This window comes from Helianthus annuus, chromosome 9 (genome assembly GCF_002127325.2).
Source record: "Helianthus annuus cultivar XRQ/B chromosome 9, HanXRQr2.0-SUNRISE, whole genome shotgun sequence".
Taxonomy (NCBI): Eukaryota; Viridiplantae; Streptophyta; class Magnoliopsida; order Asterales; family Asteraceae; genus Helianthus; species Helianthus annuus.
The window spans coordinates 97,870,366-97,885,022 of record NC_035441.2 but is presented as its reverse complement, the minus strand read 5'-3'; the positions used below and the strand labels follow the sequence as shown (position 1 = coordinate 97,885,022).

At 35.7% G+C, this 14,657-nt stretch overlaps 1 non-coding gene across 1 annotated transcript; it reads right to left on the bottom strand.

Moving 5' to 3' along the window:
* Positions 1–9,767: 9,767 nt before the first annotated feature.
* LOC118482543 lies at positions 9,768–9,951 on the bottom strand. The gene has a single exon (XR_004868577.1). It is a non-coding gene; the product is annotated as a small nucleolar RNA snoR143 (small nucleolar RNA).
* Between the last annotated feature and the right edge of the window lie 4,706 nt (positions 9,952–14,657).

The window sequence follows — 14,657 nt, the reverse complement described above, 5'->3', positions numbered from 1 at the left end:
CTTTCATCAAGTATTATCTAACACAAACAAAATTATTTAAGGTCAAAGTTTATATATAAAGACTTTGAAAATTCAAAATAGTACACTTTTAATGGGACAGATGGGGTACTTTTTAGTTAAAAATGCAAATTATTAGATTAATATCCAATAATAACTGCAATATTTTATAGTTTCAGCTTTACTATATCTAACTATAATATCTATTTATTGCAACTTTAGGATATTAACTTATATAAGTTCAGTTGACTTATAAATTTAGGATATTAACTTTATTTTGAACTTTATTAATATGGTTAATAACTGCATTATATTAACACCAAAGATAAAGTTCAAATATAAAATAAACTTTTTTCATACGTCTAGGTCAAACATAACAACTGAAAATGAAAAAAAAATATATATATAAAAACACTTGATAGATTTCATATTAGACTGCAGGAAATCTGTCCGTTTCTGAATTGACACTCGATGTATTTTTAATCGGGTTTTCTGGTTTGTGATTGAGTCGACAGTATCTTCTAATTCCTATTCTTTGTCATTGTACTCAGAATCGTCTAAATTAATAACCTCACTCCATTTCCATTAAGAGAGTCTCTTGGATCTCTTACTTTGAGTCTCAACCTTCTGATCCCTATAAATGACAAAAATTGAATACAAAAGTTAAAAAAAGATTAAATAAACATTAAAATTACATCTTCACTAAAATCACATTGAAGATTAGACTTGTATGGACTAAACACTGCACCATAAAAAATAATATCAATACTTTTATCACCATCACCCTGCAATAAAACACACACATAATAACATAACGAACATGTTAATATGAAAGATATACGCAAAAATAATACTTGAAACCAGCAAAATCAATACCTTAGAAGCTTGTTCGACAAATGTATTGTTTAAACTGGCATGTTCATCATGCAACTGTATCTGAAAAATCAAATAAGTTAACATTCACATAAAAGTAAATAAAAGAAAAAAAATATTCACTGCTGTGATATAACAAAACTGACATTTCGCAACAATTGAATTCAGAACTGGATTCATTTTTTTAACTTTGTTTAGAAATATATATAGGAGTGTCCTGCTATATTTATAATAGTAACTATAGAAGTGAATTATGGTTTAATTTTAGATTTGTCACCCCTTTATTTAGGAAGTTTGTTGTGGTTAGTTTTAAGTTTTTATTACATATAATAGAATAAAATGTGACACATAATATCTTCATTTTATGTTACGGTACTTTAAATTTCTTTTGTTTTTGTTTGCATAGATGGAGCCCATTTTTGTAGATTAGGCACATTAGATCACAAGTATTAATTACTTGTACATTAACGCATAATCGACTTGTACCTTTTAATCCGTGCGTCGATATTGAACAAGACAACTAATGAAACGTCGACAAAAATGTGTAAGTCGTCATGCTATCTTTGGATTTTTTTTAAACAATATAGTTTATAAGATATGTCAAGATACGTAAAAAAATTATAAGTTTGTTATGGAGGGGTGAATTGTAACTGATTATCTATAATTTTGTTAAAACCTTAGGGATTTAAGTGTAATAATTTTAGGGGCTAAAAAATAAATAATGTTTAAAAGACCAAACTACCCTCATTTTAGGGGTCTTTCTATAAATAAAGAGAGGGAAAAGTTCTTATTTTTTGGTAATCTTAAAATGCCCCTCCCTCTATAAATAATAGACTTGTTAACATGGGCTTAACCAGGCTCGGTATATGAAGGTTGGGCCTAGAGATGGGCATAATCGGGTATTCTTAAAACCCGGAACCGGTTCCAACCCGGAACCGGGTATGGATACAAGTGAGTGGAACCGGGTTCTCAGTGGAACCGGGTTCGGGTACAACCCGGGTACACATCAATTTTTTTAGAACCGGTGTAACCGGTTTCGGGTACAACGGAACCGGGTCCGGGTACTATGTAGAACCGGTTACGGGTACTTTTTGGAACCGGTTACAATGAGTATTTCAATAAAGCTGATGGTTACTGTTCAGAACCGGTTCCACTGAAAAAGCTTTTTTTTTTAATTTTTGTACCGTTATAACCGGTTTTCAAATATAAAAAATCGATTTAGGTGTATATATTTCAATTTGCATCCAATCCAATCCATCCATCTTCTTTCTTCTGTAAACACATTCAAAGAACAATATGGCATCGGAAGAAGGAGTTGTTTTGATTTTAGAAACCAAGCGTAACCCCGCAATTTGGAAATATTTTGATTTGTGTTTGATGTCGGATAACCATGAGATGGCTCGGTGCAAGAATTGTGGGAAGTTCATGAAGGCGGCAACAAACTCCACCCTCAAGAAGCATACCGACAAACATTGCCCGGTGACAAAGACAAAAAAGGAAGAAAAGGGCGAAGGATCCGGTTCTTCTAATGTGTAGTTTGGTGGATCCGTTTGTTTACTTATGTTTGATGTGCTATGTTTTATGTGTGATGTTTGTTCAACTTTGTTGGTTTAACTTTATCAATGTAACCGTTTCCTTTGTGAAATAAAAGTTCGTTTGTGAAAAAAAAAATCGCATATATAATCGTTTAAGTAGTACAAAATCGGTTCCTTCGGTCATCAAAATCGGTTCGCATTTGTTTCGTAACAGAATCGGTTCCTCGGGACTGATCAGAATCGGTTCCTTCGGGACTGATCATAATCGGGAATTCCGATTCTTTAGACTTCCACCATGCCAAAATGTCAAAAAGCGTCTCCCTAATTAGCTTAGTGAGATCGGGGTCGTTAAAGTGTCCAAAAGGCTACGCTTTTTTGATGACCAACTTCGCCATCCTATCACGAGTTATCTTTTGTTCGTAGCGGAAAATCTTACCATCTTTTGAAAGTTGAACTTGACCGGGTGTCAAATAAAGCTTTGCAATACTTTTTCGCATGCTTCGTTAAAGTGGAATTAGAGTCCTTGCTTAACAAGGAGCCACAATGCTTGCATTGAGCCTTTTGCGAACCATCGCTCATCTCGACTAAATCCCAATTGCACCAAACATCCATATTGCGGCTATGCGATAATGTTCCCACCACAAATGGAGAGTTTGAACCTTATGGAACATTATTGACGGATGGGGAGTTTGTGCTTTTAGAGTTCTTGGAAGCCATTAAAAATATGTAAAGAAGGAGAAGAAATAGATAGAAGAAGATATGTGAATAAAAAATGAGAAAAATGGGCTATATATACTGTAACCGGTTCCAACGGTCATATAGGAACCGGTTCCAACGGTAATATTTTGCATTTAATGTGTTTTAGATACTCAAGATTCGGTTCCAACGGTCATATTCATATAGGATTCGGTTCCAACGGTAATATACCAGGTATAGATAGGAACCGGGTACATACAGGAACCGGGTACGGGTAGGAACCGGGTACAGATAGGAACCGGGTACGGTTGGTTTTTTTTTCAGAATATGAGAACCGGGTATAGAGATGGGCATAAAAACCGGTTCCTACCCGATTCCAGTGGACCCGACCCGGTTCCGGTTCCTACCCGATGTTCAGAGGAACCGGTCCCAGGTTTAAAAAACCCGAGGGGTATTACCCGGTTCCTATTTTTTCTAGAAAAATCCACCCGTACCCGGTTCCTCTCTGTACCCGGTTTCTACCCGTACCCGGTTCCTCTCTGTACTCGGTTCCTATTTGTACCCGGTATGTTACCGTTGGAACCGATTCTTATATGGATATTACCGTTAGAACCGAATCTTGATATATGTCAACACATTAAATGTAAAATATTACCGTTGGAACCGGTTCCTATATGACCGTTGGAACCGGTTATAGTATAAATATCACATTTTTTTATTTTTTTCCACAAATCATCTTCTTCTTCTATCTATTTCTTCTCCTTCTTTACATTTTTTTAATGGCTTCCAAGAACTCTAAAAGCACAAACTCCCCATCCGTCAATAATGTTCCACAAGGTTCAAATGCTCCATTTGTGGTGGGAACATTATCGCATAGCCGCAATATGGATGTTTGGTGCAATTGGGATTTAGTCGAGATGAGCGATGGTTCGCAAAAGGCTCAATGCAAGCATTGTGGCTCCTTGTTAAGCAAGGACTCTAATTCCACTTTAACGAAGCATGCGAAAAAGTATTGCAAAGCTCTAAAAGATTTGACACCCGGTCAAGTTCAACTTTCAAAAGATGGTAAGATTTTCCGCTACGAACAAAAGATAACTCGTGATAGGATGGCAAAGTTGGTCATCAAAAAAGCCTTGCCTTTTGGACACTTTGACGACCCAGATCTCACTAAGCTAATTAGGGAGACGCTTCAACCTAGCTACAAACATGTAAGTCGTCGAACTTTAAAACGTCATTGTTTAAATATATGGGAAAATGCAAGAAAAGATTTAATTGCATTTTTTCAAAATTTAAAGACTTGTGTAAATTTAACTAGTGATGTGTGGTCGGCTCCACACGGTTTACCCGAATCATACATTTGTGTCACCGCTTATTGGGTTGATCCCAATACATGGCAAATGATGAAGCGAACGATCGCATTTGAAGAGTTTCCTTCTCCTCATACGGGAGAAAATATTTATAAAATTATGAATGCCACAATTATAAAATATTGTTTAGAGGAAAAAAATATTTTCAATATCTTTCGATAACGCCTCAAACAACTCAAATGCGATCCAAAAACTAAAGTTGAAGTACAAACCAATTTGTAATGGTGTTTTTTTTCCACACAAGATGTGTTGCTCATATTATTAATTTAGTTGTGCAAGACGGTTTAAAAAATAAATTTGTAGCGGATTTTATTATAGCTTTTAGAACTATGCTTCAAGATGTTTTTAAAAGTGGTAAAGAAAGATATCAAGATTATAAAAACCTTTGTAAAGAAGTTAACCAAAAATTAATTGGTCCTAATTGGGATATCCCAACTCGTTGGAATTCAACTTGTCATGTGTTTGAAATGGCTTTAAAACAAATGGGCACTTTAAAAGCATTTCATACAACTTTAAGTGATGACTACCAAGTCGACCCTTTTCCCGACACGGCTTGGAATAACATTCAAACTCTAAGTGATTTTTTAAAAGTTTTCAAAAAATCAACAACTTTAATTTCCGGTGTTTATTATCCCACTAGTTCTCGAGTTATTTCCGAATTGTATTTGATAACAACTAATTTTAAAAAGTTTGAAAACTCAAGTGACATGTTGAGGAACATGTTGACACCAATGATCAATAAATTTAAAAAATATTTTTTGGATTTACCACCCGTATTTTTATGTGCCGCCGCTTTAAACCCAATTTTAAATGTAGCGGGTGTTAACGCGTTAGTTGATGAAATTTACGACAAGTTAGATATGCACGAAGAGAATCCAACATTGAAAGCCAAAACTAAAAAACTTTTCGAGGAATCTTTGAATAAACTTTATGATCATTATTTAAAAAAAATATGGGGAAAAAATCATACCATTTTTAATGGAGCTTCATCATCGGCCTCTAACGATGAAACAATTGCCGACCCCATCATAACCATGTTGAACGTCGTTAGAGACGAAACGGCGAAACAACAAAGGGGTAACGAACCATCTAGTGAACTCGGCCGATATAAACTAAGGGATGATGCACTTACTATGACGGCCGAGGAATATAATAATTTGGACATTTTGGCATGGTGGAAGTCTAAAGAATCGGAATTCCCGATTCTAGCCACCATGGCTCGTGATTTACTAACGGTCCAAGCTTCCACGGTAGCTTCGGAAAGTGTTTTTTCTCTTAGTGGTAGAGTATTGTCGATTAGAAGAACAAGATTAACCCCGGAGTCGCTAGATATGGCAATTTGCCTAAAAGATCATTTGGACGGCGTTGATCGTGTTCAACATAAGTCGAGTCTCGAAGACGAGGTGGAGTTGGAGCACAAGATTATTGAAGAAGAGGATGAAGAGGAAGACGAGGTAGAGACCAATGATTCTGAAGACGATTGTACCGAAGTGCCCGCACCAAAGCGTAGCGGAAGTGAAAGTGCCGCACCGTCCTCAAGCAAACGAGCAAAAAAATAAATTAAAGGAACCGATTCTGATCAGTCCCGAAGGAACCGATTCTGATCAGTCCCGAAGGAACCGATTCTGTTACGAAACAAATGCGAACCGATTTTGATTACCGAAGGAACCGATTTTGTACTACTTAAACGATTATATATGCGAATTTTTTTTTCCACAAACGAACTATTATTTCACAAACATAACACATAAAACATAACACATCAAACATAACACATCAAACATCACACATAAAACATAAGACATCAAACATAAGTAAACAAACGCATCCACCAAACTACACATTAGAAGAACCGGATCCTTTGCCCTTTTCTTCCTTTTTTGCCTTTGTCACCGGGCAATGTTTGTCGGTATGCTTCTTGAGGGTGGAGTTTGCTGCCGCCTTCATGAACTTCCCACAATTCTTGCAACGAGCCATCTCATGGTTATCCGACATCAAACACAAATCAAAATTTTTCCAAATAGCGGGGTTACGCTTGGTTTCTAAAATCAAAACAACTCCTTCTTCCGATGCCATATTGTTCTTTCGGGTTTGAATGTGTTTTACAGAGAAAGAAGATAGATGGATTGGATGATGCAAATTGAAATGTTTGATCCTAAAACTCGATTTTTATATTTGAAAACCGGTTCTAACGGTACAAATTTAAAAAAAAAACAGCTTTTTCTGTTAAGAACCGGTTCTTAACAGTAGTCGACAGCAGCTTTATTGAAATACGCAGTGTAACCGGTTCCAAACAGTACCCGTAACCGGTTCCACACAGTACCCGGACCCGGTTCTATTGTACCCGAAACCGGTTCCACCGGTTATAAAAAAATGATGTGTACCCGGGTTGTACCCGGACCTGGTTCCACTGACAACCCGGTTCCAATCAATTGTATCCTTACCCGGTTCCGGGTTGGAACCGGTTCCGGGTTTTAAAAATACCCGATAATGCCCATCTCTAACCGGGTAATATCCATCGGGTTTTTTTTTTACCTGGAACCGGTTCCTCTGAGCGTCGGGTAGGAACCGGAACCGGGTCCGGGTCGGGTCCACTGGGATCGGGTAGGAACCGGTTTTTATGCCCATCTCTATCTCTAGTTGGGCCTAGACTCATATATTTAACAAGCTTATTTTGGCTCAAGTGTGTTTAAAAGTGTTTAAGCTTTAAAAGGAACAAAAGCTCGAAGAACTAAGAAACTGCTTAACTTGTTTATACACTTGATTTTCAAACATTTTTTTTTTACTTTAAATCAGTTCAAGTTGAAGGCTGTTTCACTTTTCAATAAAGAGACCACTATACAAATTGGCGATTTGGGTAGGGTTGGAATCGTTTTTAGGTCAGACCGGTTTCAAGTGTGATATCAGGGCGGGTTAAGAACCAGTTTAGAAATCCAAACCGGTCTTTTTGTACATCTCTAGTACTAGGATAAAGAGGATTGAAGGCAAATATAATAGTGCCAATTACATGCCACAAACTACAAATTTTCTAAACATAACCTGATGCCAAAGAAGTTTTGTATTTTTGGGTGGAGAGGGGATATGAATCAAATCCCCACTCTTTACCACTAGCTAGACAGAATGTTTGTCTTGGATCAACACTATGCACCTTCTGCGCGAAACAAATGAACAGCCAAACATCTCCAAGTATCTTGTAGGTTTGCTAATCTTACTTGGCAACAAATTAGTTTTTTTAACGGCTAACAAATTCTCCAAATGAGCTACCGACAAAATTCACCACATCAGGATACACTCCCCTTCCCAACCAGGGAAAACCCTCGCCTGGGGCCGAAACCCGATAATATATAAAAAAACAAAACTTGTTGATCTGAATTAGTTAGATAAACAAAATGATTTACTCTGAAAGTGATTTGGGGAAGATAGATTTAGGGGTAATAATGTCATTTGCATTTTTTTAAAAATTTCAATACCATTAAAAATTAAAATAACAAACACAATGAAACTTCTTATTGGAATTAATTCTTGTTCCACAAAATTTCAATTCATTTTAAAGATTCAAATTCCTACAAGTTTTTGGGAACCAAACAACCCCTAAATGCTAGGACAGAAATTAAACCTAGGTTACTAGGAACAATAAGGGGGTGTTTGGGATTGCGTTTTCAACCTGATTATTTGATTATTGTGTTTTGAAATCGCAAAAAATCTATTTTGAGTGTTTGGTAAAAAATTAATAAAAAGTGATTTTTTACGTTTTGTAGAGTTCAAAACGTGATAATCCATAAGTAGGTCACCCCTTGCTAGGAAAACGTGATAATCCAAAACTGATTTTTTACGTTTTCACTTATTTATTTTTTTGAAATATATATACTTGCCAAACACTTAAATAGTTGATTATCTGATTATTGTGATATCAAACAACATAATCAAATCCAAACAATGTTGATTATCTGATTATTGTGATATCAAACAACATAATCAAATCCAAACACTATCTTTCTGCAGCACGTTTTGTTACAGCTAATTATCTGATTATGATTATTCAAAACGCATAATCTATTTTCAAAACTCAACCCCAAACACCCCCTAAATCTCTCTTTTACCACTCTACCACTAACTCATTCGCAGCAACAAATTAGTTATTGGTGCAAAATCCCTTCAATCTTTGCCTCGATTCTTATTGTGAAACTATTATTAACCAGGACACAATGTTAAACGAAAGGTGTGTCATTATTATTCTAACTTTGTGTTGGTCATTTAAAAGCCACTTAATGTGATACTTTTTGATGTTAGAAATGTCTCATCTTCAAAGTTGATAATTTTGCAACCATGTTATTATAGTTGTTCTCTTTTAAATATTTTTGTATCTGCACAGATATACCACCTTTTTCAAGCATCTTGCTAGAATGCAGTTTGGTGATTTTGTAAATGACCAATTGTTTCTGTCATTGAGAGTCCAATTAGCCGGCATATCGCTGTGAAATCTTATGCAAGTGCTTTATCATTTAAAAATAAGTTAAATGCCATTTTAGTCCTTGTTTGGATCATTTTACTAGTTTAGTGTAAAAGTTTGAAACATTGACATTTTAATCCAAATAGTTTGAAACATTGACATTTTAGTGTAATAAGTTAAACCTCATCCCTTTATTCTGTTAAATAGAAAGGTAATTTGATCCTTTTATATGTAACAATGTTAACTAGTAGGACAATTCGAACATATAAAATGATTAGATTACCCTTCTACCTGACAGAAAAAATGGACGGAGTTAACCCAACGGACTAAAATGACAATACTTGAAACTATTTGGACTAAAACGGCAACATTTTAAACTTTTGGACTAAACTGGCAAAATAACTCAAACCAGAGAGACTAAACTGACATTTAACTCTTTAAAAAAAGTTTGTTTGTCTGTTCAAACCAAAATATATGTAAATCCCAAATTTGTGTTTGCAATCATTAGAGAACTCCTTACTTCCTTAATCTTGATCCTTTAGCAAAATAAGACAAGCAGAGATCAATTGGTAAAAAAATATTTTGGTTTTAACTCAATCACAAAGCTTTTTATAAACTTATTAGAAAATACATTTAAAAAAGCAGATGGAAACTAATACTTTATCAGAAACTTAAAACCACAATTAAAAAGGACAAAATTTATGATCTTAAGAAAAAAACCATCTTTGAAAACTGTAATTAACAACTATTAATTTTTTGTATCACAGACTAAATAGTATTGTAAACAAATATAACCAAAAAATATTTTGGGAAAAAGAAATCTAGAATATAACAAGATTGAAATTTCAACAATGTGAGATAGATTTTAGTAGACAAACAGATGTCAAAAACTGTTCATCTGTGGAAACCATCTCTACGGTTGTCTGGCCGCTGCCTAAGTTTAAAAAAAATTAGGCTTTTAATCTACGCATTGTTGTCTATAAACAGAGGAACCATAGATAAAAATCTACACTCTATCTACAATCAAATACAACAAATGCATTCAAAAACTAAAACTAAAATTAAAACCAAAAGAAAAAGGCTCATATCAAGTGTAGATTAAGAGATCTCTGTCATCGCAAAACCCTAACTCGATGAACGGTTTTGATATGCCATTAGAGCCATCTGTGTAGAGGCGGCATCCAGTTCATCGAGTTTATATCTCGCTAGAGCCCTCTCTCTTTGTAATCACAGCCATATATGTATGTATGACAAACCCTAATTTTGAAATCGTTATTTCGAATGTAACAGATAGAGAGAGAAGATAACCTTCGGTTGTGGTGGTGGTGGTGTTGATGCTGCTGAAGTGTGGAAGCGGTTGGTTTATATATGGATGCTATGTGCGATTTAGGGTTTTCAAGGGCTGTTACGGGATTGGGTGCGAAACAAAACGACGTCGTTCACAGACTATATATTGTTAAAGGGGCACCCAGGGTAGGGCTGTTAAGGGGCACCCAAGGCTAGGGCTGTAAATGAACCAAACGTTCGACGAACCGTTCGTGAATTGTTCGGTAGTAAGTTCGTTTGTATCTGTTCGTTTATTAAACAAACGAACATGAACAAGAAATTCCGTTCGTTTAGTTAAATGAACAAACATGAACAAATGTCGCGTTCGTTCATTTATGTTCGCGAACGTTCGGTAACGTGTTCGTTTGTGTTCGATAGTTCATTAGTGTTTTGTTTTTATATATTATTTAAATATTACAAGCTCCTGACAAATAAAATGTTTAACAAGTGTTAGTGTCTTATATGATCTATTCATAAATGCATGTTTGTGTTTGTTTATTTCCATTTGTATTCATCAATGTTCGTTTTCATTCGTTGTCTAACATTAACAAACGAACACGAACAAGTTTATTTCCTTAACAAACGAACACGAACATAAAATATCGTTCGGTAAGTGTTCATGAACCGTTCATGAACAAACATATTCTTTAACAAACGAACACGAACAATGTCTCGTTCGTGTTCGTTCAGTTCGTTTGCAGCCCTGGGTAGGGCTGTTCAAATTGTTCGCCGCTCGACGTTCGTTCGATGCTCGCTCGGAATTTGCTCGTTCGATTCAGCTTGATTGAAAAAATGCTCGGTTCAGATCGGTTCGGTTTGTAAATGAACCGAGCACGAGCAAAGGTCCGCTTAGTTCGGTTCGGCTCGGTTGGCTCAATCTATTTTTTAATACATATCATTTTTAATGAAATGACTAGAGTCTCACATTAACAGTGTTTGGTCCAAAATCCATATAGAGCTCATTTAAGTAATTAGAATTGAAGTCCAATACCAATAGTCTGTTGTCTAATACTTAAATGTCCATTTGAGTAATTGAGTCCAAATTTCACATACTGAAATGTGAAGAGTCGATCAATACTCAAGTCTCAACCCGCCAGTCGATTCAGAAGTACAAGATCTGTAGGATCGGTTTGCCGACCAAACGAGTCGTTCAGAAGAGATCTCAGACTATATCAGAGGCGGAATTCATTGAAATAGTCTTCATTTAGCTTGTGTAACACCGAAATCACTATTAACTGTCTATTTTATTGAAAACACACGGTTTACAACTCAGTAGACACTTCGGCAGCACTTCGGCTCACCGGAACTAATTTCATACGAAATGACACGATCTAGCACCTATATATAGACAACTAATTCTGCTTGAACAGACTCAAGCGGAAATATGATTCACACGAAATTACATGTTCCAAACGAGATTACATGACCAAGCGAAATTAAGTAGTTAATTCTGTGCGGAATTACCCTTGGTAATTCAGTGCGGAATTAGCTCCAACCCTAATTTCGTTTCTGCTTTCTCGTAAAACGTGCCTAGATCTGTCAGTTCTAATCTAAGACTCGAACGAAGATGAAGTCGACAGACAACTGCACCAACAGACTCCCCCTTGAATGTTGACGGAATCTTCAGTGAGAGTCTTCAACATGACGACTCTTCAATCTTGATCGGTCTGCTTGAATGATGTTCCAGGATCTCTCTTTGACTCTAACCTCGTCAGACTCCCCCTCTCATCAAGCTAGGATCGCTGTCTGGAATTAGCTATCACCTTGAGATTTCATCCTGGCTTTACCCCTGTTTAAGATCACTACAGGTTCTGCAACATTTCCTGGCTCTTCGTAGCAACAGGATCAGAAACCTAGCTTCCTCAATATCTCCTGCACACATATTCTCACCAAAACATAAGTTTTTACTTAAAACAATAAGAAAAACTTACTTGGTAGAAACCATTCACTTATAATAGTTACATCAAGTTCAAATAAATAACCTTGATTAACTAAACTAACTTCTTTCTTAAATCAAAATTTTTCAATTCAGCACACACACTCCCAATCCACAGTTCATCTTGTTTAGCACCTTTTGAATTTTGAAAATCAGCTTTCCAACATCAGTTGTCGAAAATATTTATGAATTTTTTATAGAATGAAATACAGAAATATATACAAACAATATTTTTGTGAGTTTGTGTTAGGGAATCATATCAGCTGTTGACAAGTTACAAGTACCGTTAAGCTTTGATTTCGTATTCAGAATTAAAAAATTCGCTTAGATTGCTGATATACTGATCCTCTTAAATCTTTACACAAACTTTAATTTGTTCAAGATACGTATTTAATGTTTTAAGATCTTAACTTATATGTGTGTACCATCTCAGAATATACTCCCGTATCCAGACAACTATATTCAGTCTTACAGGTGAGGGCACACTAATGATATCTGTAAAGGGGTAAATGCGAAACCGTGAGAGCTTAGGTCAGAACTTCCGTTCAGCAGAGAGATGGCGACTCGACTTTAGGTGGGTCCCCTTTAGGAGATCTTTTAATTCAACAGTACATGATTAGCATTTTTTAATGTTTCATCATTTTTGTACTGAGGGCGAGCTTTAAGATTAAAGCTATTTGCAAAGTATTATACGAGGACTAGGCTATTGCTTCCGCAAAATCAGAAGTCCTGGTATAATACCCCAAATATCATCACGTACAAAGACCTAGTATGTCAGAAATAGCGTCTTTCAAACAGGATTTCAGGGGTTACCTATATATCCGAGAGATGTTCCCCACGAAATAAGCAAGATTATGATTTCTGTTTATATCCTGTTCAAATTTACTAAATGTGTAAAAACCTATCAGCACATCATCAGCGAGACTGCTTAACACTTTAAAACTTTACATTTCTTTAGCATACTGCAACTGTTTAGCTGATGTACTATCATTTTCCCTTTTTACAACAAAACTCATTTTGATTTTTTTAATGTTTTTGACATTTTCAAATTTTCAATTTTTTTTTAAATTTTTACTCCCCCTAAAATCAAAATATATTTCAATTTTGATTTTCTGGGAAAATTTGAAAACGGACTGTACAAACTTGACAAACTGATGAGAGTCGCTTCAATTTGCCATCCTCTTGGCATAAACAATCAGAACTCCCCCTCACAACAAACTATTTTCCCATTATGATTTCAAAACACTTAAGTATGTTTTAATCAAAATAGTTTTCCAGAAGAATTAGTTTTGTTGTTTTTTTACCACATGTAGGTTGGGGATCAATTCATCATCTTGTTCTTTTTTTAACCACTTGAAAAGATTTATCATTTCCCAACTTTCACCACACAATCATTTGTATGAAAGAAAAATCAAGTACAACTTAATGTCCCTGATTAATCTTTTGAATTTCGAAATATCACCGAAGTGAATTTCTCCTGAAAGATGCCGATTCCTGCTCCACACTTACCAACCCGGGAGCTCCTGCAAGTCAGGTTTTTATCATTTAAACAGTTTCACCCAAGCCTGACGATTCTTGGGTATTTTTGAAATTCCTTTTGACAATGATGGAAAATTTTCATCATTCATTGTCAAACCGGAATCATCACTTTTTACCTCAACCAATGGCTCTTCTGGCTTTGACGAACCAGATTCATCGCCTGAACGTGGCTCCTTTGACTTTGACGAGTAAAAATCATTGCCAACAACTGGCTTCTTTGTTTCCGAAGAAACAAATTCATCACCAGGAATGAACATTTCACTTTCTCTTTCTTTCCTTTCTCTTCTGTCCTTAGATTTGTATCTGATGAATTCGTTTTGCTTAATTTGTCATCCTTAGGAGAGCAAGACGATTTATCAGAACTTTTATCTGTTTTCGGTTTTATCTGAGGACAAAATCCTTTCGAGATATCCTTAGGAGAGCAAGACGATTTATCAGAACTTTTATCTGATTTTTCGGTTTTATCTGTGGACAAAATCCTTTCGAGATATTCTCGTGCTTTCTTCCTCTTCTTCCTTAGTCTGTCTTTTTGCCTTGTGAAAGTTTTACTTTCTTTTCTTCCACTTTCTGTTCTTTGGGCATGACCTTGACTGGTTTCTTTGCCAGTTTCTGAGGCTCAGCCCTCGATCTTTCATTTGATCTCATTGGGCAATATGACCTTTGATTTGGCAGTTATAGCATCTCCTCATTTCGTAACTCCAATTCTGGCAGTTAACAGCAATGTATCCTCTCATACCACAAGTGTAACACACTCTGTTATCATACCAATCACCATCTTCAGTCCAAACATTCAGATCATAGCATTGTTTGGCTTGGTGATAATCATTTCTCCTCTTGTTGGCTGGATTTGGCTTTTGAGCACTGTGGTCAAACCTGCACCACTTATTACCAACTTTTTTTTGAATTTTGATTTTTCAATTTTTGTGATTTTTTATCGC